The sequence below is a fragment of the Mus pahari genome, chromosome 1, assembly GCF_900095145.1.
Source record: "Mus pahari chromosome 1, PAHARI_EIJ_v1.1, whole genome shotgun sequence".
In the NCBI taxonomy this organism is placed as follows: Eukaryota; Metazoa; Chordata; class Mammalia; order Rodentia; family Muridae; genus Mus; species Mus pahari.
The window spans coordinates 159,979,343-160,001,396 of NC_034590.1; the positions used below are offsets into that span (position 1 = coordinate 159,979,343).

Sequence of the window (22,054 nt, forward strand, 5' to 3'; positions counted from 1 at the left end):
AGCAAACTTGAACTTTGACACTTCCCTAAATTTGCTCCTGAATGAATTTCTTCTCTGTCTTCTCTTTAGCTTTTCAGTTCAGATCAATCGCATCTCCTCTTCGAGGATGCACCTTGCCCTCCAGTGTACCTTCTTGCTCAAGGTTACATTTTTCTAGCTCACGGCTTATTAAAGCCATCCCTTGCCAGATGTGAACCGATACTTCTCCTTTCCAAATCGAATATTATACTTCAGGGGTAAGAAGAATATTTTAAATTCTTCTTTTATCTCTCACCCTTGGCCAGATAAAATTTCAATGCAAGTGGAGTGTTCAGTGAGTATTTGTTGTGTTGATGGAAACCCATGAAAAGTAGCCTGCCACCAAAAACCAACTTTAAAGAAAGAGTGGAAGTCAGCATCCCAGGATTGATTCTCTGTGTTGTGGTCTATCCACAGGTTCCGAATTGTCTCATTCGTAGGTGTTGATTGAAAACACATGCTGCAAAACATGCAATCCTAACCACTACTCTTGCTGTTCCTCATTTCTGCCCATGACCCAATGCATATTTCTCTTTAGGACTTGCTGCCTGAGCATTCCTGTGAGTTTGAGTACTGTCTCCACATCCTGATGCCTTAGGCTTAGTGAGCTGTGATCTCCATCACAAGATAGGTGCCCTTGGTTAATAGCTCTCTCTACATCCCAGGGTGGATGCTGTTTGTCAGAAACACAAGATCAGCTCATGCTGACACAGCTGATGGAATACCCAGTCGCAGTCCACTCAGGACAGAAACTCAAATAGTGTTCACTATGGCTGAGCTGAAGGAATCCACATCCTCCCTTAGCTGCATCCTTGGTTTGGAATACTCACTGTCACCTGATGCCCATTGCCATGGTCCCCCGCATATGTGACTAATTTTTTCTTCACCTTTGTTGATAAAGTTTAACGCGGGATCATGAGATATTTATGATTTTGTCAGACTGACTGTCCATTTCTTAATGGCAATACTGTATAGATTGATGAATATGGTTAAACTATTTTCTGGAAGTGTGACTTCAAGTTTAGACTATCTCCCTTCCACATGTGTTTCATAATGTATTTTGTAACAAAAACAAACGAACAAAAATCTGCTTTACTTTGCTTTAAAAGGAGAGGCTGCATTTTTCAGTAAGGTTGTGTTCCTTATCAGGTCCATGTGCAATTTCTCCTAGTTGCTGGGGCAAAGACAAGGAGTACAGAGATCTCTTGAATTAATGAAACTAATTCTAGTGGGACACACACACACACACACACACACACTCACACATACACATATACAATCATGCACATACACTGTGGGGTATGGGAGGTAACAGGGGCATTAGTTTGGAGTAGAGTAGTTTTTCAGTCAGATTCATGTGACTTTTCCATAAAAAGAAGTTAATTGTGGCGCCTCCTCCATGGGCTGCCTTAGGACTGTGCTTGACCATGGCCTCTGTGAAACACCACAATGCTGGAGCAGAGGTGGTCTGTGAACATGTGCTATGCCTTTATCCTTTACTGTGATAAGCTCTTTTCCCTATAAAGTCTGCCACATGATGGTTGATGTTGTAGAGAAACAAAACAAAACAAACAAACAAACAGGAACTGGATGCTGGGGTATTAATGAATATACCCATTGCTGTTTAAGTAGGACTTGATGACTTGACCAAGGACAGACTCTTAGGAAACAGACAACTAAGTGTTTCTGGCTTGGCTTCTTTGAGCCCTGCATGGAGATGTGGGGTGGGAAATCAGAGATTTTGGAAGAGAGGCAGTGGGGCTGTCATGGTTAAATATATAAATTAAAAGATAGAATGTTGATAGTATTTGGAAATCATAAAAAAAAAAAAAATCAAAGAAGCACAGACAGAAAAGAGGAAAGATACAAACACTGGTTCCTGGCCCACACCAGTGTTTATTATATTCAGGAAGGTGAGAAGGAGCCAGACAGTAAGGCCACGACTAAGAGTTGAAAGATGGGTGTCAGAGAGATCAAAGGGCCATAAACTTGTAAACAAAACAAAACTAAAACCTCAAAATCCTAACCCTAACCCTATGGGTACATAGGGCAAAGGGCCATGAACTTGGAAAACAACAACAACAGCCAAAAAACAAAAAAAAAAAAAAACAAAAAACCCAAACCAACCCTGCCCCTACGGCAAAAGGCTATAAAAGGCTATAAACTTGAAAATACACACATACACACACACACACACACACACACACACACACACACACACACACTACCTACCCACAAGGCCAAGGACCATAAAATTGAAGAAAAAAAAACCCTGAATTTCTTTAATCACCAAATAAACCCAGGTTAAATACTATTACTTGAAGCTATCCACTATTTAAAACTGAAGTTATAAAAAATAGTGTCAGTAATCTGCAATCAAGCTCCACACAGTGTAGTCCACGTGGCAAGTGGTTTTTCATTGGAACTTAACCATCCCAGATTCCCTGAAAATTCTGCCCCTCGCCTCTAAAGAAATGGTGTGTAAGCCTTACTTCTACCAGTGTGTGCTCAGTGTGTAGTTATGATGACTTAAAACTCTCATTATTATTGTCTGCCTTCCTTACATTCCCATCTGTTCCTTTCACAGTTTGGAATATTTTAATTTTAATTCTAATGGCATAGTTTAGGAATATAGCTATTTACAGAATACCCGATCTTCTATTTTGGGATGATTATCTATTGATTTCTTCTTGTGAATGATGCTAAATCCAGGAGACTGTGTGTATCTCCATTTTCCTTTTTCTCATTAAGTCTTCCACTGCTCACTTTAAATTGGTCACAGGATTTTCTAGTGTTTGTCTTACTGTGTTAGCACATGACTGGTAATGTAAATATTTTGGGAAGCAATGTGGATAAAGTGAGAAAATAGGGTTTGTGGTGACTACCCACGATTCCCTTTCCAAATTATATTAGCTGACTGAGTCATTCAGCACATCCACGTTCTCCTGGTCCTGTTGGTCCTGCATTGGTTTTGATCTTAGGGTTTTTTGGTGTATACTGTTACCTGTACCCATTAGTTTTTTGGGAAAAGCTCCACATTTAACTTTCAGTTGTCTGGTTTGGCCTTGGTTGAAGCTTTGGAGAACAGCTAATTCTTGAATGTGGGAATACTCTCACCTGTCCCTGTGTGGCTAAAGATCACTTTCTTGGTGTCCACATTTCATGTGCTGACCTCTTTCCCTGTGAACTTGGCTTTTGTTGAGTGCCTAACTGTGGCTGGGTCAGGGCAGTCTGAGATTCTAATCTTTGAGATGTCTTGTTTTGTTTTTCCTGGCTCTCATTTAGGGAGGGGAATTGCTTTGTTTATTTTTGCTAACCCTTAGACATTTTTTTATCATATTTGTAGACCAGTTATGTGTTTGTGTGTGACTTGGGGTCATTATACTGTTTGAGCCCTGGGAATGTGTCTCTTTCATTCAAATGACTTGTTTTTTCATCCATTTAAAAAAAATCATCTGAAAAGTCCCTTTAAGATAGCCTGAAAGACATATTTTACTTGATTTCCATGGTTTGGGCATTCTTCCTGTAGGCCCCAGAATGTGTGAAACAAATTGACAAAAGGAAGACAGCTTTTCTTCCTGTCCCCAATTTAAACAAAATGAGATAAAAACAGTTGTACAGTGTGCTTGCATCTGGATTTAGTAGTTTACAGGGTCATTCTGTCTCATTTTTCTTTTTTTAGCTCCTTTTCTGAGCCTTACCAGATTATATTTTTATATTCTCTTCTTCCTCCTCCTCCTTTGACCACAAAAATAGCAAGTCCCATCTTTCTCATCCTTCTTGTTGTATCTTCCCTCTTTCTTTTTACTCCTGTTTAAAACTCTTTTCTTATTGAAATGATCTAATTATGTTGTTCTCTCTCTCTCTCTCTCTCTCTCTCTCTCTCTCTCTCTCTCTCTCTCTGTGTGTGTGTGTGTGTGTGTGCATGAGTGCATGCGCACATGCACCAACACATGCACATTCATGCATATATGTGTGCAAATGCATGTTTTTATGAAAATATAGGTGTGTGCACATGTGCACATTGTATTTGGAGATCAGAGAACAACCTTAGATATCATTCCTTGGGCTCCATCCTGCTAATTGGCAGTAGGCATTTTTGTCTGCATGTATATCTGCATACCTCTTGTGTGCTTGGTATCCATAGAGGCCAGGAAAACATTTAAGAGCCCTTAGAGTTAGAATTAAAGATGATTGTAAGCCACCATGGCTATGTGGGAGACAGAAAATAAACCCTGGTCCTCTAAAAGAACACCCAGTGCTCTTAACTACCCTCTCTCCACCTCTCTAGACCTGTATCTCTATATTTTAAATTATTGCTTATTTTTTTTTAATGATCTGAATCCTTCAGGTCATCAATAAAATATCAAAAATCTAGGATGCTTATCTTGTGAAAGATTAGAGTTCTAACTCTGTTTATTGAGAGCTTTCTTCATTCTCAGTTCTGTGTGACTCAACAATTTTTTTCCCTAAGTAGTATTTCTCATAAGACAGAATCCCCTAGAACACAATGTATGTGGCTTCCTTCCCGCATATATTGTATTTCATGGTTAAATTTTCATTAAGTCTGTAGTCGGCATTGCTCTTCTTGTTTGGCTTGCTTCTGTAGGATGATTTATGAGGAGAAAGGGGGCGCATTATAATTACTTGGCTATTTAAAACCATTTATAAATCCTTATCATGTGTTTCTGAAATGTTGCTGTAGTTTACTAACTGGTTTCTCTGCTCTCAGATCAGCACCCCAAATCCCTAGTGCCTTCGCAAACTCCTTCCAAAGTCCTTTATTTAGAACAGAAATCGATGTCCTGAGCCTCTGTGGCTGTTAATCACCTGCAGGGTGAAATCCAATTCCTTAGCATTGTCTGCAAGAACCTCTGTAGTTAGGGCTCTCATATGAATCAGCCTCATAAGAATGCTTTACTCACTATTGCCACAAATGTCCCTTGCTTTAATTAACCCTTCAATAAACATGGACTCTATCATGTCCATGCATCCACCATGATACTTCCTGCTGCTTCTGTCTTTCTTGTATTTTCTTTATACTTGGGATACCCCTGTGGTAGACAAAATCAGTCTTTAAAATTCAGCATTAGGCAGCATGCCCTTTAGGTTCCCTGGCATCCTCAGTAAGAACTGGATCAAGCCTTACAGCATTCTTCCTTAACCCTGTCTATTGTATCTCCTCCATCAGGTCTGTAAGCTATAAGGACCCTGATTCCATCTTATTCATCCGTGTTTCTCCTGCACTTTGCTTAATGACTGGTATTCAATAAGTGTTTGTTGAACTGAACTGAACTAAGAAGATAAGATGTGGTCCTTATTTTCAGGGAGTGTAGCTAGTTATCTTTTTTCATGCAGGGAAATCTTGTTTCTGTAGCTAACAATATAAGACAACTTAAGGTAATTGGCAATTGCTCACTGCATAAGAAATGCCCCTGTGTAGAGCGCCTTTGTGTTTTTATAGAACCACTGTCCGGGAATTACCCAGTGTGTTATTCAGTGCTCATCTTCCATTCATTCATTTAAATATATTAAAATGCATTCAGCCCAGTGGGGAGCACAGGCAGTTAAGCAGTTATAATGCAGTGCGATGAAGGCTGCATTAGTAGGAAACACACGTTGCTGCTCTTGGCAAGATGATGAACCCTTCACCTTCTCCTGGATGCGCATCAGTGCAGGATTCCTGTCCGGAAGCACACATCTCCACAAGATGGCGGAAGGGAAAAACCACGCAGAGAGAGGACAACCTGGAGTTAGGCATAGCCACAGGACCTGTGTGTCAGGACCCTCTGCCCAAGGTGCTTTGTACCTTCTGCAGAGGAGAACCTTCCATTTTGCTTTCAGTAAATTCCGATAATGGTGCTCACCCTTCTTTGCACCAAGAAATCGCAGAAGTAACCTGATACCAACTCTAGTAGCTCCTAAGCATTGAACTCACTGTTCTCCTGCCTCAGCCTGCTAAGGGTTGGAATTACAGATGTCTGCGTGTCCACATCTGCCTCTGCCATTAGATGTTTTTGATAACTTCATTTTCTTTTTTTCTAAAAGCAGTTTTAAATCATTTAAGTATGCATTTGATAATAAAGAGGAAACACCTCAAGTGATTTTATAAAGCTTTGCAGGTTTCTGGTCATTTGTGGGACTATAAACTGGAAAGTTGGAATAAGGGTCAGTTTGGGCTTTATTATGCAGAAAGTGAGATTCTACTTTGGTGACCAAGATCTGCTTCTAAACCAAAGGCAGTGAAGGGTCCTTTCTGTCCCATGAATAAAGATGCCTTAGAAGAAGAAAACCACCCAACTGATAAAGTCTCCATGGTTTAAACTCATAGATGATGATTGACAACATTCTGGCACACCAGGATGGGGACCAGTCCGCTAGCCCCATGATACTGATCAAGGAAAATTCATGGATAAAGGGGAAAAGTTGTGTAGAGCATCTCACAGGAGTCTACTGTCTCCAACGCATGCTAGCCTCGATGACTCTGTGTTCTATGGAAGGGCATTTGCCATCCCTGAGGAGGTTGGTGTTGAAAGTAGAACTTTGTACAGGTAGATTTTTTTAAAAATACACTTTATCAAGTAGATAACAGTAAGTTTAGCATACGGTGCTTAGGTAAATCTTCCACTTAATTTGTCTGGCTACAATGCTAGCAGAAACAGAACTGACAAAAAGAACAGCAAACAAACAAACAAACAAACAAACAAAAAGGACCTCATCCAAAGACCCATTCTGTTCTGTCACCTTTCCCACACACTGGGAGACAATTGCTGTTTCTGGTGGCTTTATACTTCAGGAAAACCAGAGTGTCCAACAAATACCAGGTGTATATCCAAATGAAATGCAATCAGTATGTCCAAAACACCAGCATGTTTTACTGCAGCTATAGTTACAGAAATCCAAAGTGTCTATTAACTCATAAATATTAGGGAATGTGATATATAACCATATTGGAATACTATTCAGCCATTAAAAAGAATGTCAGTCTGGATATTATGCTAATCAGATCAGTCAGGTAAAGCAAGACAAGAACCACAGGTTTTCATTCACATGTGACAGGAGTCCCTGTAAATGTTGATCTCATTGTAGTTGGGGGCAGAACATTGATTGACAAAGGCAGGAGAGGCTAGAGGAAAGGGGAAGGTGAAGAAGCATTGAGCAAGGGAGCAAAGTTCTAGTTAAACCTTAGGAAGGAACTGGAGTGTGATGTTGTTCACTAGAGTGCCTGTGATGACTGTGCTCCGGCTGTTTTACCAGGCAGCAGAGAGGAATTACAGTGTTTCGCCATAAAGGCAGCTGGAGTTTTCCAAGCTGTGTCTGTGTGCGTATGTGTATGTGCATGTGTGGTGCACATTTGTGTGGGCATGTGCACATGTGTATATGTTTGGGTGGTGGTGGGGATGGGCAGGGTGTCTACCCTGATTTGAGCATTGTACAATATACCAATATACACAGATAGCAGCATACTGCATTATACCCCCAAAATATGAGTAATTTTCTGGGTTTATGTATCATTTCAGAAAATAATAATAATAATAATAATAATAATAATAATAATAATAAATAATAGTAGGAGGAGGAGGAGGGGAGGATTGTAGGGAAGTAATCTCATTGGCTTAGTACTTCTTTAGAAAGAGTAACAGTTTTGTTCACTCTTTTTATTGCTTTGGTTGAGTTGCGTTCATTTAACCACTGGGTTCTGATGCTAATGTGTGTAAAAGTCAATGATAAAACACTGGTGACTACATTGGTCAGAGGTCAGGCCATTTTTTTTTTTTTTTTGGTTTTTTCGAGACAGGGTTTCTCTGTATAGCCCGGGCTGTCCTGGAACTCACTTTGTAGACCAGGCTGGTCTTGAACTCAGAAATCCGCCTGCCTCTGCCTCCCGAGTGCTGGGATTAAAGGTGTGCGCCACCACGCCCGGCTCAGGCCATTTTTATAAGTAGAAAGCCACTAGAAAAGCAAGTGAGACCAAGGCCATATCTTCTCCGCATATGAGTAAGTACTCTATATCTTTGAGAGTACAGTTAAACAGCAAAATCCCAGAAAACCTCTAACTAATGAGAAGCATTTGATTAATCCATTACACTTCTCACTATGATGTTAATTTCACATGAAAATTTCACATCTTCTCTATTGTACCTCTAAAGAAAAGCTTTTCCCATAACCAATAAAAATTGTCTTTCCTAGATCTATTATTCTTAGTCCTCTGTCCTGTGTGTGGTAGATTTTTATAAACTGCAAAGGTTTTACCTCACCCTGTATTTCAGGCGTGGCCAAGCAGTGCAGGTGACCATCAGTAACTTCACTGGAGAGGACCTTATGCTTGCCCTCTAGCCACGCTTGAGGCGAAGCTGTATAAGATGCTGTGCCATCTGTTAACCTGCTGGTGCCTTTTCTGTCTTGGGTTTCCTAATGAAATCAAAATGTGTTAATTCTTCCCAGAAAGCCATGCTTTACTGGGAAAGAATCAGCCTGAAAGACCGGTGCTCCACATAGATGAAAGAAACAGCCTGTCCTCCATAGGTAAGGGCCAGGGTTGCTGGGTGGGGACTTAACGTTGATTCCTGCATTCTGAGCCAAGTTGATGGACAATCTTGTCATTTATCCTCATAGGATAACTTTTCTAGTGGTTATTCTAGAGAACAGTTAGTTCAACAACAATCAGCCTAAAATCCCTCCAGGAAAAAGATTCATACTCTGGCTACTAAGGGACTTCGACAATCAAGAAAATGGCTTTGTAAGGTTTCTTGTATCCGCTATAGATCACAGGAAATTCTGTCCTAGCTTCTCATGAGGTCACTTTTCATGCGAGGCTTCATTCGCTCACTGAGTAAATTGGCACTCACATTCACTTGTATCCCCTCGAGTATCTAAAATGCAAGGGAAGTTAGAGTAATTACAGATAGAAATTCCATGCTCAAATGGAAGAGAGAATGAACATTTGAAGGGGGGAAAACCTTGCTGACTGCTGAAGTTATTCCCCACACCCTCTCTAATCTCTGTGGCTTTTCCCTAAGACAAATTCTTTCCCTTGCTTTCTTAGGTGATCTTGAGCCTGCCCTGGGTGGTTACACATAGAAAATTAAATACTCAGAGAAAGAACTCCTTTTAGTTGCTGCTCATAGTGAAGAGATTGGAGGATTCCTAAAAGCGCATATAAAAGGGCTTACATACACCCTCTGAACCTCCTGTATGTCTTACAACAATTTGTACAGAGCAAGTGGCATGATTTTGTTCTATAGAAATGAAAACAAAAATCAGCACGGTAAGAGTCTAACCAAGTTTTCCAACACCCTCCCTAATGGGCACTAACATCCTGGATCCTTTGAAGATGTTATGAAAATTTCATAGGGACAGACATTATGGGATAGATTGATTTACTACCACTTTCAACTCTTAGTAATATTCTGGATGTAGTCCAGAGGAAACCCCCACTTTAATGAGAATGGAGCAAAAGACAATCTGCTTCGTGGATGACTATGATGCCACAATCAAGCCAACCAGTTGCTGTTGCATTTTAAGGATTTCATTCATGTATGGAGAAATGTAGTTCTGTTATAAGGTATCACCATCCTGGATGTCTCATTAAGTACTGGCCACTAATGAGTGTTCGGAGCTAAGAGATAGATCTCTACTGAGCCCCATAAGGTATGCTAAGTGCAATGGGATATGACAGAGGCAAAAGATATTGTCCGTGCCCTCCAAGTTTTTATGACTCAAGGAGCCAGGGGTCTGAGGTGAGGGAAAAGGCTCTGGTTTTCAAGACCTGCTCTGTAGTCAGGGATCTGTTTTGTACCAGCCAGGGAACACTGACAAGTTCCATAGACGCTCAGAGAACTCATCTGCTCATCTCTGTAGAGTGGAATCATGCTACTTGCCCTGTGCAAATTGGAAGGGTGTTGTGAGGATCAAGGGAGCTGCTAATAAGCATTTGAAGTGCTTTGAAAACTACAAAGCCCTACAAAAGGCGAGAATCATCAGTAATCCACACACTAAACTCAGCCTTACCCTTCTGTGTATATAGACCCTCTTTTAAACGTTTTTCTAAAGCCTGTCAAATGAAAGATTACGCAATCTCTTTGCCAAATTCAGTTTTAAATTATTCATGGGATCAGCTCATGGTTCAACATATGTGCAGGATAAAAAAAAAATCTTCCTATGTAACTTCTTCAGTGCTGTCATAAAAGAAATCAGTCTCTCATGATCTCACGAGACAAGATATGTTCTGAGCCTTAATTATCTTTTAAGATGTGTAACATCTTGGTCTTGGTTCATCAAGGTTTTGATACTTTATTGAAGAGACTACTTTATACATCATCATGAGACATAGAGATGTCTCTATGGTGTAGCTACTATTTCTCTAATTGTTCTCTTTCTGATAGGAAGAAAAGCCCCGTGGCAGTAATTAATAGAGTGTAATTATTCAAAGAAAACTATTTGGTGATATTTTAAATGATGTTAATTCAGCTTTAATGGGAAAGCTTTTCAGATGTTAAATAAATAGCAATTTCATCATTAGGGACACAATTACAACCCAGAATTTTTAAGGGAAATTAAAAAGAAAGAGACAGTCTTCATAAGAAGTCTAATAAAGATATGCTTACGTGTACACACTTGAAACACTTCCAGAATCTTTACTACATGTGTTTTCCGTATCCAGCACCAAGGACAGTCCCTCAGTAGTCATGTGGTTGGGACCCAGCTTGTATTGAAGTTGGTGGCTTGGTGTACCAGTTGCTGCTAGTATTTAAGATGGTCTCAGTAATAAATGCGGAGTGCTGCTGTGTTCACGTAAGGCTGGTGCTCAGTGGATCTGCAGAACATCTTCCAGGTTCCACTGCTCATCCTCTGGCTCATGCTGACCTCCATCACCAGCTGTGAATAAGGGAGGCCTGCTATCATCTTGCCTTAGCTACCCTGCAGGTCTCTTGCTTTTTGTTCTGCAGCTCATTTATCATCAATTTATATCTTCACAAGAGACCGCTTGAACATTCTGGGGCACACATGAGGATGTCTAGAACCTCTAACAGTACATCTTCTAAGAGTCAGTAGGTATTGTTCCCCTCCCATTCCCGGTGGACAACTTTAAGCTTAATGTGCTAGAAGTTTTCTTTGGTGGACCCCAGTGGTACTGAGCCATTATGATTAATGATTTGCTTGCAATGGCTTTCTCGTCCCCTCAACTTCTTGATTCCCAATTGCATGGTATCTATTCCTGGATCATTTCTCACCAAATGAAATTAAAAACTATGTATGTGGTTGCTCTTACTCAGGCCTCACTTCTCCTTGGAAGATTCAGCTATTTCTATGGAAACTAATATATATTCAGAATAACGGGTACAGTGAATGATGCCAGGAACAAAGGCATCACCTCTCAATTCAAATACTAAGTCCCTCTCTTCCTCTCTTTCACAGAGTCTTAGACTAGCAATCCATCTTAGTTTCTTTTGTATCTTTAAATCACTAATGCCTATTTTGGAACTTCCATCAGTAGTCCCACATTTTCAAATCTCTACCATTCTTAAGTAACAAAGCAAAGCTGAACTTTCTCTGACCTCTACATTCCTCTTTATACAAGTCTCATATTTCATTTGCCACCAATTGATTGAGCACCATCTGTATTCATCTTCCTGTTTTCCCATTTCCCTCTCTGAAACCCACCTGGGACTGCCTCTGCCACTCCACTAAAATTGCTTTGGCTGAGTTTATCAAAGATGCCCGTGAATTATATACTTACAATGTTTCTCAGTGATTAACTTGGCCAGCCTATCTGCAGAACTCTTGACTGCCCTGACTTTCCTGGAGCACCCTTCTTCCAACACTTCCTCCATTCACATTCCTCTCTGGTATCACCATACTTGCTACAAAGGAGGCTTTCCCTCCACTCGCCTTCTTTCTGCTTTGGCCTTTCCAGTGTTTTTCTTGGTTCTCTTTCCATGTTTACATTGTACCTTGAGGATTCCCATCCTATCCACTCTTTCTGCATGAATTATGTCCAAATGCCACAGGAGCATGAGTTCCACTATGATCATAGTGGCCTTTTTTTTGTGATAGCCAGAAGCTGGAATCAACCCAGATGTCCCACAACAGAAGAATGGATACCAAAAATGTGGTTCATTTACACAATGGAATACTACTCATCTATTAAGAATGAGGACATCATGAGTTTTGCAGGCAAATGGATGAAACTAGAAAAATATTTCTCCTTAAAAAAAAAAAAGAATTTCATAGATGAGAACTGTAGTCACATGACTTTTACCACTTGACTCTTCCCTTGCCCCACCTCTAGAATTCATGATCTCTCCTTTAATTATTACTATGTTATGTTCCCTGGAGAAAACTGACTTTCTTTCTCTCAGCAGCCATTAATTAGCCATAGCTCTTCCACTAGGGGTGGGGCCTTATGGGATTTTCCCCACTCATGTTGTCATGTCAACTTGTATGGTCATTATGAATATTAGGCAACCCTATTGGAGACTTCACAGATGTAATGTCCTTGTCAGTTCTAGAAGACACAATCTTACAGCTGGTGGTAGCATCCTTTGACTGTTATAATCTTTATGTCCCTGCTTCCACAGTGTTCTCTGAGATTTGGTACAGTGGCTACATTGTAGATGTACCGCTTGGATCTGGGCTCCCTAACTCATGTGATTGCTTCATTTTGACCAGATCTGCATTTTCAGGAGCCTTTGTCAGTTGCAAAATAGAGTCTTCTTTGGTAAAGATGAGCCACACTATTCAATGGGATGTTAGACCCCTATCAGAAAAAAAAATTGATTTAAGAAAATGGTTTTCATATTGGGTTTGTGACTACTACAGCTACAGGTAGTTTACTGGCTAGATTTACAGTGCCAGACATGAATTACCATCTATTGATTGGGCTTTGATCAATTGTGAATAGGTATATAGAAGGTTGAATTATTGTGGTTAGTTGGGAAAACTAGAAGTAGCTTCTCCATACTGAAGAGATGGCAGGATTATCTATATAATGATTGGACAATGCCACTCATGGTGGCTAAGTATAGAGCTCCTTATCATTAGAGACTGCCTCTGAGCCCTGGTCAGAAGGGTAGCTGTGTGGACTAAGACAACACATGGGACTTCCCATCATCAGTTCAGAGTAGATACTAGCCACACAGTTTACAATCTCCCACACAGTTGGGAAGCTTGCCATTTTCAGTTCTAGAAGCAGTGACCATTAGGATGTTCTTTTATTCCTAACCACACAAATCTTTCCCAACCATCAGCGAACAGAAAAAAAAAATGTTATAGGAAAAGGACCTCATGTTCACTTAATGCCGAATGTGTATCTGATATGTGTGTTTGGCTTTATTTTATTTAAAAAAATTTCAATGTTCACAAGCTTTTATGTGATAAATATTATATTGTTTTTAACTTCCCAGTGGGGGTAACCAACATTCTGTGGTGTATAGAATCCCACTTTGTCATGCAGCTAAAGAAATGGGAATCTAAATGTGACCTCTGGGATGCTCGAGTTTCTAAAACATAATGAAGACAACAGCCTAGTTCGTGTTTTGTTTTTCTTCTCATTAGCACTGAATAAGTCTCAGGTGCTCCTCTGGGGGGCTTTAACAGCAAAATAGGTGGGTGTTGTCCAATTTCTGTACTTTCTAGGGGAGGACAGTCTCATCTACTCCCTGACAAGTGGACTAGACTCTGTTAAAAAGTGAAACTCTTGTTTCATATTAGAAACTTACTGTATCATCAACCAAATAAAAGCTTAATGACAGTCTGGACAGTGTGGCCATTCCTGTGTCTCTGAGAGATAATCCTCACACACCCATCCCAAGGATACAAAGTGACGATGCAGTAGCAGTGGCAAAGCATCCTTCCTGTCAACATTTCTACTCTTCCTCCTGTTGCTCATTGGATGCCTTCTTGCTACATTGTAAACCTGGGAATGGAGTTTTCTTTGGATCCCCTTGGAAGACTCAGAGGAGCCTGGATTTGTGACTTGGCTAAGTGTCCCCATTCCAACTCCCCGCCAAGTCTCTGCAATTCTTGGACACCTACTCCTCTATCCCCAGCTCCCAGGAGAATCTCTTTTCTGTAGCCCTTTCCTATTAAAGATAATTATGCTGTTGTAAAAACCAGCATGGTGAAAATGAAGGAAGCTGGGTTGTTGACTGAGAAGTAGGCTATTAAGTCTGTTCTCTTCCCATTACCCTCCTAACTAGGATATATATGTCTATTAATTTCAGAGTTTCAGCTTTTAAATTTTTTAATCACTTTGCTCTTAACTCCAAACCTACCTAATGTAGTGAGCAAACATTTTGGATTTCTGCAAGCAGCTTTTAGGACTGCAACTCTGATTCTGCTCATTGTCAATGAGAATAGAGGCTTCTGAAATTTCACCAGAGAAGAAACAGTGATTAATCAGACAGCCTGATTAGATCTCATCGGTTCAGATAGGTTCAATCAAAGGAAGAAGTACCAATTGGCAGTTAAATTTCTTTACCCTCTCACTTGTCCGTTAAATTTTCAATCATTTATGGAGAAGTCACTAAGTTTCTCTTTGCTTGATGGTAAATGATGGAGGAAGCCATTCATCTCTCTGTGTTGCTTATGAGAAATCCTCAAAAACATACAAGAAAGCACTGTTTCTGTGACAGGCTGCAGTGAAGGAGATCCACAGTAAGGGAATTACTTGACAGGCCAGCTTAGGCACAGTGGGCAAGGCAAAGTACCTTCCATGAGAGGATACTGGTATGCCTTGGTAAGATAGGCAACTGAGGGCCAGTATTGTTTGGTGTGATTGCATTTTTATCATTAACTTCTGTGATCTTGAGCCACCACGAATCATCTATAAAGCTCATTTGTTGTTTTATAAGATGAGTGGTTGCATTAAGAAGATCGTTGAAACTTTATGGTGCTCTGGCTGATTAGGAACTACTTTTGAGACAAAAGAATCAGGGAAGTCTAAAAATAAAGGCCAAAAGCATATGATTTGGAGCTACTTTACAAGGGTAAGAGTCGATACAGCTCTTCAATACACCTCCAGAATATGCATTGTCCATTTAGAGACATCCTCATGTCACTTGTACGAACCTTAAAATTTCAGAGAGCCTGTATTGGAAAGCAATGGACCATTTGACTCCAGGCAGGACATTCTGAGAATTTCTTACTCTAAAATTCCAACGATCGGCTCACCATATAGGTTGTCCCTTTTAGTCACAAAGGAAGGGCATGTTACTGAGGGGGATTTCCATATCTTGTATCTTCAATATAAGAATTATGTGGAGAAAGGATATTTGCATTGTTGCTACTTCTCATACAGAATTGCTGAATCTTTTCTTTTTTTCTTCATTCCCCAGCACAGCTTCTTGGGGAACACACAAAAAAAGAAATAACAGAGTAAATATGAAATAAAAAAGTCCAAAAGTAAATAAGGTTATTCTCCCTGGAGATCACATGTATCGAAATAAATATGCAAATAAGGAAAACATAGTACCTGCCATGGGAGGGTTTATAATCTAGGGAGAGAGGGATAACACGCAAACAAAAGAACAATAATTGCATAGTCTGATAAATCCACGAACAAATCTACATAATGGCGAGGGACAGAAATAGGAATCTATTCATTTATTTACTCCGAATATCAACAAATATTTCCGAAGTTGTTACCATCCACAAAGCACAGTAGCCACACATTGGGGATGTGGTAATGAACTAGACAAAGCTTGCTTTTCTTCTATTGGTTGTTGTTTTGGATTTGTGTGTGTGTGTGTGTGTGTGTGTGTGTGTGCGTGTGTGTGTGCATAGCTCAATCTGAACTCAAATTGAGAGCTCTCCAGCTTTAGCTTCCTCAGCACTGGGATGTCAGGCACGAATAATGTTTCATGCTTTATCTCCCTCAACCTCTCTATAGGCATGCGGGAGTGTGTGTGTGTGTGGTGTGTGTGTGTGTGGTGTGTGTGTGTGTGTGTGTGTGTGTGTGTGTGTGTGTGTGTGTTTATAGGGCAGATATTGAGCTGAGTCTCCATTCTATTTTCTGAGACAAGGTCTATCACTGACCCCAGTGCTCACTGATTCAGCTAAACCAGTCAGGGATGCTCTGTCCTCAGGGATGCTCTGTCCTCAGGGATGCTCTGTCCTCAGTCTTCTTGGTACTGAGATCTCGCTCACTCACCATCACACCCAATTTTCCATTTGGATGCTGGAGATTTTCTTCATCTTTTTCCCTCTCTTAATCCTCATGCTCATAGAGCAGCGCGCACATCACCAAGTGAGCCAACTCTCTGAACATACCTCTTACTTCTACTTTAGCGGGAGTTCATGATTTAAGTTCCTTCTTACCTCTGATAGTTATTAAGAAGCAAAAATAAATAGCATGGAACATCCATTAAAAGAGAACTACATGATATATAAAATATCTTCAGATTTTACGCTTGAGCCTGAGATGTAGGAACTGATTTCATGACAGAAGGATATGAACACACACACACACACACACACACACACACACACACACACACACACACACACTCTTCCTTCCCCCTTCCTAAATTGGGAGTCAGAAGGTCTGAACAGAAATCAATCCCCACAATTTATTTTTAACTTCTTTCTTCTTAGCCAGGATTGATTTTTGTCCTTGTGATCAATGGCGCAGAGAATAGCTGCACAGCCCAAGCAGCTGTTCAAGTGTTGGGTCTAGCTGGCCCCACATCTATCGAACAGGACATTAGAAGCTGATTATGAAAGTAATAGGATGAAGATGTTTAAAGGATGAGTCTGATTAGTCCTGCCATCCTGGGGAGGGGTGCTAGCAGGCAGACCTGCTGGATTTAAAAGCCAGAGCTCAGGAGTGGCATGGAGAGGCCAGAGCTCTGAGACACAGCAGCTATGCTAGAACCTAGCCCAGTGGCTGGGGAGGAGGATGCACTGGGGCTATGCTTCGTTGTCAGCCACTCCTTCCCACCCTTCTTGGCTCCCCCTACCCATACTGTCTCAACTTTATTCTATGCTGTGCTTCCAGATTTGAAGCTATAGTCCAAGCCTCCATTCACAACAACAACAACAACAACAACAACAACAACAACAACAACAGAAGCAGCAACAACAGCAGACCTGGCTTTTCCTCAGTGCTTTTTTTTTTGCATTTCAGAATTGTTTGATCCTTTTATTTGCATCTTCCACTTCTCCTGATTTTCCTCTAGCTGAGGGCACACTTCACAGGGACCAGAGCTGAACAACAGCCACATGGCTCTCTAAGCCTTCTTATTTCTGATGGTTAGAAAAGATTGCTCGCACCCTCTTTTGTGAGGAACACTTTTGGAAGAGATAGACACTTTGGAAAGACATGCTGTGGTAATCCAGGCAGAGTCTTCCCTCCCAAGGCCTGATGTCCAGTTCCCTGGGATAAATTTGCAGGTTTCCTGGCTGCCTGCTGCCTTCTGCTTCCTGATGTAACACAGAAGAAATACTCTGAGAGCTCTGAATGTGGTTGTGCTTAATGTTTCATGGTGCTATGTAATTGCTTCTTAGGTGTTCTCTGTGTGAAAGGGGAAAGATGCAAGGGATTCATTCCTTCTTCCCTTGAACTGTCAGAGACGTGCTTGTGACATGAATGGGAGGTGATTCTCCTCCATTAGAGACACTACAGTTCTCAGAGGATAGAAGATGATTCTCCTGCATTAGAATCGCTACAATTCTTAATGGACGGGAAGTGATTCTACTCCGTTAGAAACACTGCCGTTCTCAGTGGATGGGAGGTGATTCTTCTCTGTTAGAAACACTACAATTCTTAGCATCCTTCCCTCTCCCTTCTATTGCTTTTAGATCCTACTGATTTTCTTCATCGCAGAATATTCTGAAATATTAGAGAATCCCAATGTAATGGGGATTTACATCCATTCATGTGCATCTCTAGATTTTCTGGCTTCCTTCTTCTTCTTTCTTTCCACTCCAGGTTGTGTCATACCTTTTCCCCATCTTTTTCTTTGATCCTCTCCCTGTTTGTCACTTAGAGCAACCCCACCTGTCTGGCCTCTCTCCTGTATACCTTGCACTCATCACCCCATTCAGCAAGCAGAATGTCCTTCATTGTTAAGATCAATCCTTCCAAGCCTGCAGGATTATAAATCACACCTTTTTGTATACTACATATGATCTTGTGTATAAATGTATGTGTAGTTGGGGTTGGGTGCATGCATGCATGTGTGTGAGCATTTATATGTGACACACTGTGGATGATGGTGTAAAATGGTGTCTATATCCACAAGCTCTCTGGGGTCAAACATTATGCAGTTAAAGTCTCTGCTCATCCTGTGACTTTGTTGCCTTGTGTTTTCTTGTCCCTTGATGTTTCTGCCAACATCAGTAGGTTGGGCGTGATGCCCACAGTATCCAACACTAATTCATTCTAATTATAGGAAGGTGCATTAGACTAAGTTCTCGTGACCATGGATGTTCTGTGCAGGAAATGTTACAGGAACTAGCCTTCATCCTGCCAGGGGTGGGGGTGGGCATGGCACTGTCAATTCTTGTTCATTGTTGTTGGAACACCTTGTATAGTACTCTTGCCTTCCCAAAAGATAGTGGACTCCTTGATGTCACTGCCTCCATGACAATAGTTGACCCAGTCTTGGTGCAGATGTGTTCACCATGCCCCTGCCTGTTGATAAGTGATACATATAACAGTGATACCAGAACCACTCTCTTCCACATAGTCCACAAACATCAGAAAGTTCAAATGATAGTATGAACTGGCTCACATGAGAAAGTTCAAATGGTAGTGTGCACTAGCTCACAGCATTAATTAATATGTGGATTCTACACTGGTTGGCTAAGAACATCTTGTCATCAGCTGCTCCGTTTCCCACAGGCAGGAGAACTTTCTCACAGCTCCTGATTTCCATGTTGAATTGTTATCAACCCCTCAAAGGAATATTTGATATAAAATCACTACTCACTGATATTACAATCCAGGCAATGATCTCTCATCTCTGTTTTCCCTTTTCTTTTTGACTCAGGAAACATAGAGTTTAGAAGTATAGAGAAATGAAAAAAAGCCTGGGATTAAATGTCAGAAGTTTTGAGGTTTGCCTTGATCCCCAAGTTTAATCAACAAAGTGACCTAGCATAGTCTGTTTGGACCTTGGGCCCTTTAACTATAAAATGATGATGTAATTAAATCTCTTGGGTTGTATTAGAATCAAATGAGAATCAGAATAATAAAATCAGACTCCATGGTGATCGTGGTTGTGGTGGTGGTGGTGGTGGTGGTGGTGGTGTGGGTGTTTAAAGAGGAAGAAATAATATAAAGTTGACTTGGAAGGTGAGGGAAGATCTGGGAAGAGTCATTGAAGGGAGAACGAATACGATCAAAATATATTGCATGAAATTATTTAAGAACAATGGAAAACAGTGAAAAAAAAAAAAAAGAAAAACTAAGAGCATAGAGCACTGCGAAGATTCCAGATGCTGTTCCATGAATATAGCTTGCAAAGAGAGGACCAAGATAGCAATAAGACACATTATATACCTTCAGAATCAATGTAGTTCTGCAAATGGGCCAGCTTCCTACTGTACAACTAGGAAGCACAGGAAGAATGCTCTCAACAAAGAGCCTACAATTCAGAGGGAAATAAAGATGATTGGGATGGGAAATTGGAGGACGAGAGAGATAAGCCACCATGGAATTGGTTGACCCTAGGCGTGGGTCTTTATGATTCATCCTAAAGTCATCCCTTGGAGAGGCTTCAGAGTAGACAATTTAGGCTTATTCTGGACTATCTAGTGGGACCTTGTCAGGACATAGTAACCTACATTGAAATCTGAACTCTGCCATTTTGGGACTGTCCACTTTCTATAAGCCATTCAACTCATTAACAATATATGAACTCCATGATACCGCCCTACCCAAGGTAATTGGTTTATAGCAACTAACTTGGATTCATTAATGGTAGTCCATGACACATATAGGGTTCCCCTGGAATATGGCTGAGGATAAGAATAAGAATTTCATAGCTCTATGCTTGGCCAGTATGATCAGGTGACTATATATAACTACTATATAGTCAGTCTCCAGATGGTATTATATGGCTATATGGCTACAGAAATCTTTTTCTGCAATTTTCCTGAATAAGTAATATAAAATAAGCATCTCTCTCTCTCTCTCTCTCTCTCTCTCTCTCTCTCTCTCTCTCTCTCTCTCTGTGTGTGTGTGTGTGTGTGTGTGTGTGTCTGCACACATATGCACTCATACACACGTACATACTGTAAAGATGAATTTATTCCAAAACTTTATCATCAGAAGAAGTAGTCATATCTGTATTTTTCAGAAGAGAAAAATCTAAATTAATTTTCAAGGTCATTAAATCAGCAAGGGCAAGAAACCATTTTCAGATACATTTCTAGGGTACCAACTGATGTGATTTATTCTTAAAAATTGGGGAAAGTATTCCCTTTGAAGACACACATAATTGGAAACTGGGTTTCTTTGTTATGTCTGATGAAATACAGGTGGTCAGAGTTAAGCATATTAATTGTTCTGGCCATTGTGTCTAATCATGAGCTCCCTGTCCCATGGCTTTCTTGCTTATCATCTTTCTCTTGCCTACCGGCCTTTGTAACAAGCAGGGAGGTAGGTTAGTGGGCTGGTGATGGTTTGGATGAGCAGTGGAGCTGGCTGACCATGGTAGTAGTTGCTTCATCAGTAGTTTCTGACAGTGGCTCGTCTCCCCCATCCTCTTCCATCCCTATAGACACACATCATGAAAGAAAAAGAAATATTTGCTTCAGTTTCAGCTTTTCATCCCAAATCTATTCTTGATGAAGCTATTTTGGTACTATTATGTTTGGTACTAATAAAAGGTTTTATGTACAAATCTGGTTTAAAGGAGGTCCTGCCTTAGCATAAGATACAGTGGTAAGCAATAGACTTACTCTTTCTAGACACATCGATATAAAAGAGGGTATACTAAAGAGCCTCTAGCCTATAAAATAAGCAAACACCCGTGAGACAAGCACTGAACTCTGAACAGTCTAGCATAGGAGATGACTTGTTGACAGGATGTTGTGTTGTTCCAAATGTTGCATCATTGGGATAGACAGGTTGGGAGGAACCTTAGCAAAGCAGCTTGGGGAAATAAACTCACATTAGCTGAGACATTTCCTTCTACCATGAGGAAACTGCCATGACGGTTAGCATCTACGTAGACATGGTAGCAAGTTTTTGGTGAGAAGTATGGCTGTTTGTTGACGCATTTTTAAAAAGTAAGTTTCACTCTACTGCTCAGACTCACCTGAAACTCTGAAGATGAAGTAGTGATTTCACTGTCTTGATTTCCTGGGCATCTGGGACTGCAGGCATGGAGTTGGACTCTTAGGGTCCATTACTGAGACTACTGTCTCTTTGTTCTTAAAATAAGGAAAAAGTTCTTAGAAAGAATTCTATTAGTGGTTAAGTGGAGAAGAGGATAAAGGCTTAGAAACATTGAGATTTATTTTGAATAACTTGAGTACAATTAATGAGCACAGGATTTGCACAAGATAATTGTACATTTTTTTTTGGGGGGGGGGGGTTTCAAGACAGGGTTCCTCTGTATAGGCCTGGCTGTCCTGGAACTCACTCTGTAGACCAACCTGGCCTCGAACTCAGAAATCTGCCTGCCTCTGCCTCCCGAGTGCTGGGATTAAAGGTGTGCACCACCAAGCCCGGCCTATAATTGTACATCTTAAGGGTTCATGGATTCCTTTGCCTTCTTTAGGGAATAAGAAACAATGCTTGATCCATGTGATAATCAGCTGATATGTATCTACAATTGTGGTCATTTTTCTTTATCTATAATATTCAAATTCTATTGGACCAACTCAATCTCCTAACTGGAAAAGCTTCTAAATGTCATTTTCTATGATAGCAACAGTCCTTGTATAAGTCACGGACTTATACAAGGCTAGTATGTACAGATGAACTTATAAAAGGCTAGTATGTACAGATGAACAGTACTTGACACAAATACCCAGAAATGTTATCTGCTATTAATCTAACTTAATGTCTAACAATAGTTGT

At 40.5% G+C, this 22,054-nt stretch overlaps 1 protein-coding gene across 1 annotated transcript in view; it reads left to right on the forward strand.

The window, feature by feature from the left end:
• Positions 1 to 22,054, forward strand: part of Sorcs3 (sortilin related VPS10 domain containing receptor 3) — a 590,588-nt gene that overhangs the window by 443,429 nt on the left and 125,105 nt on the right. The window lies entirely within an intron of this gene.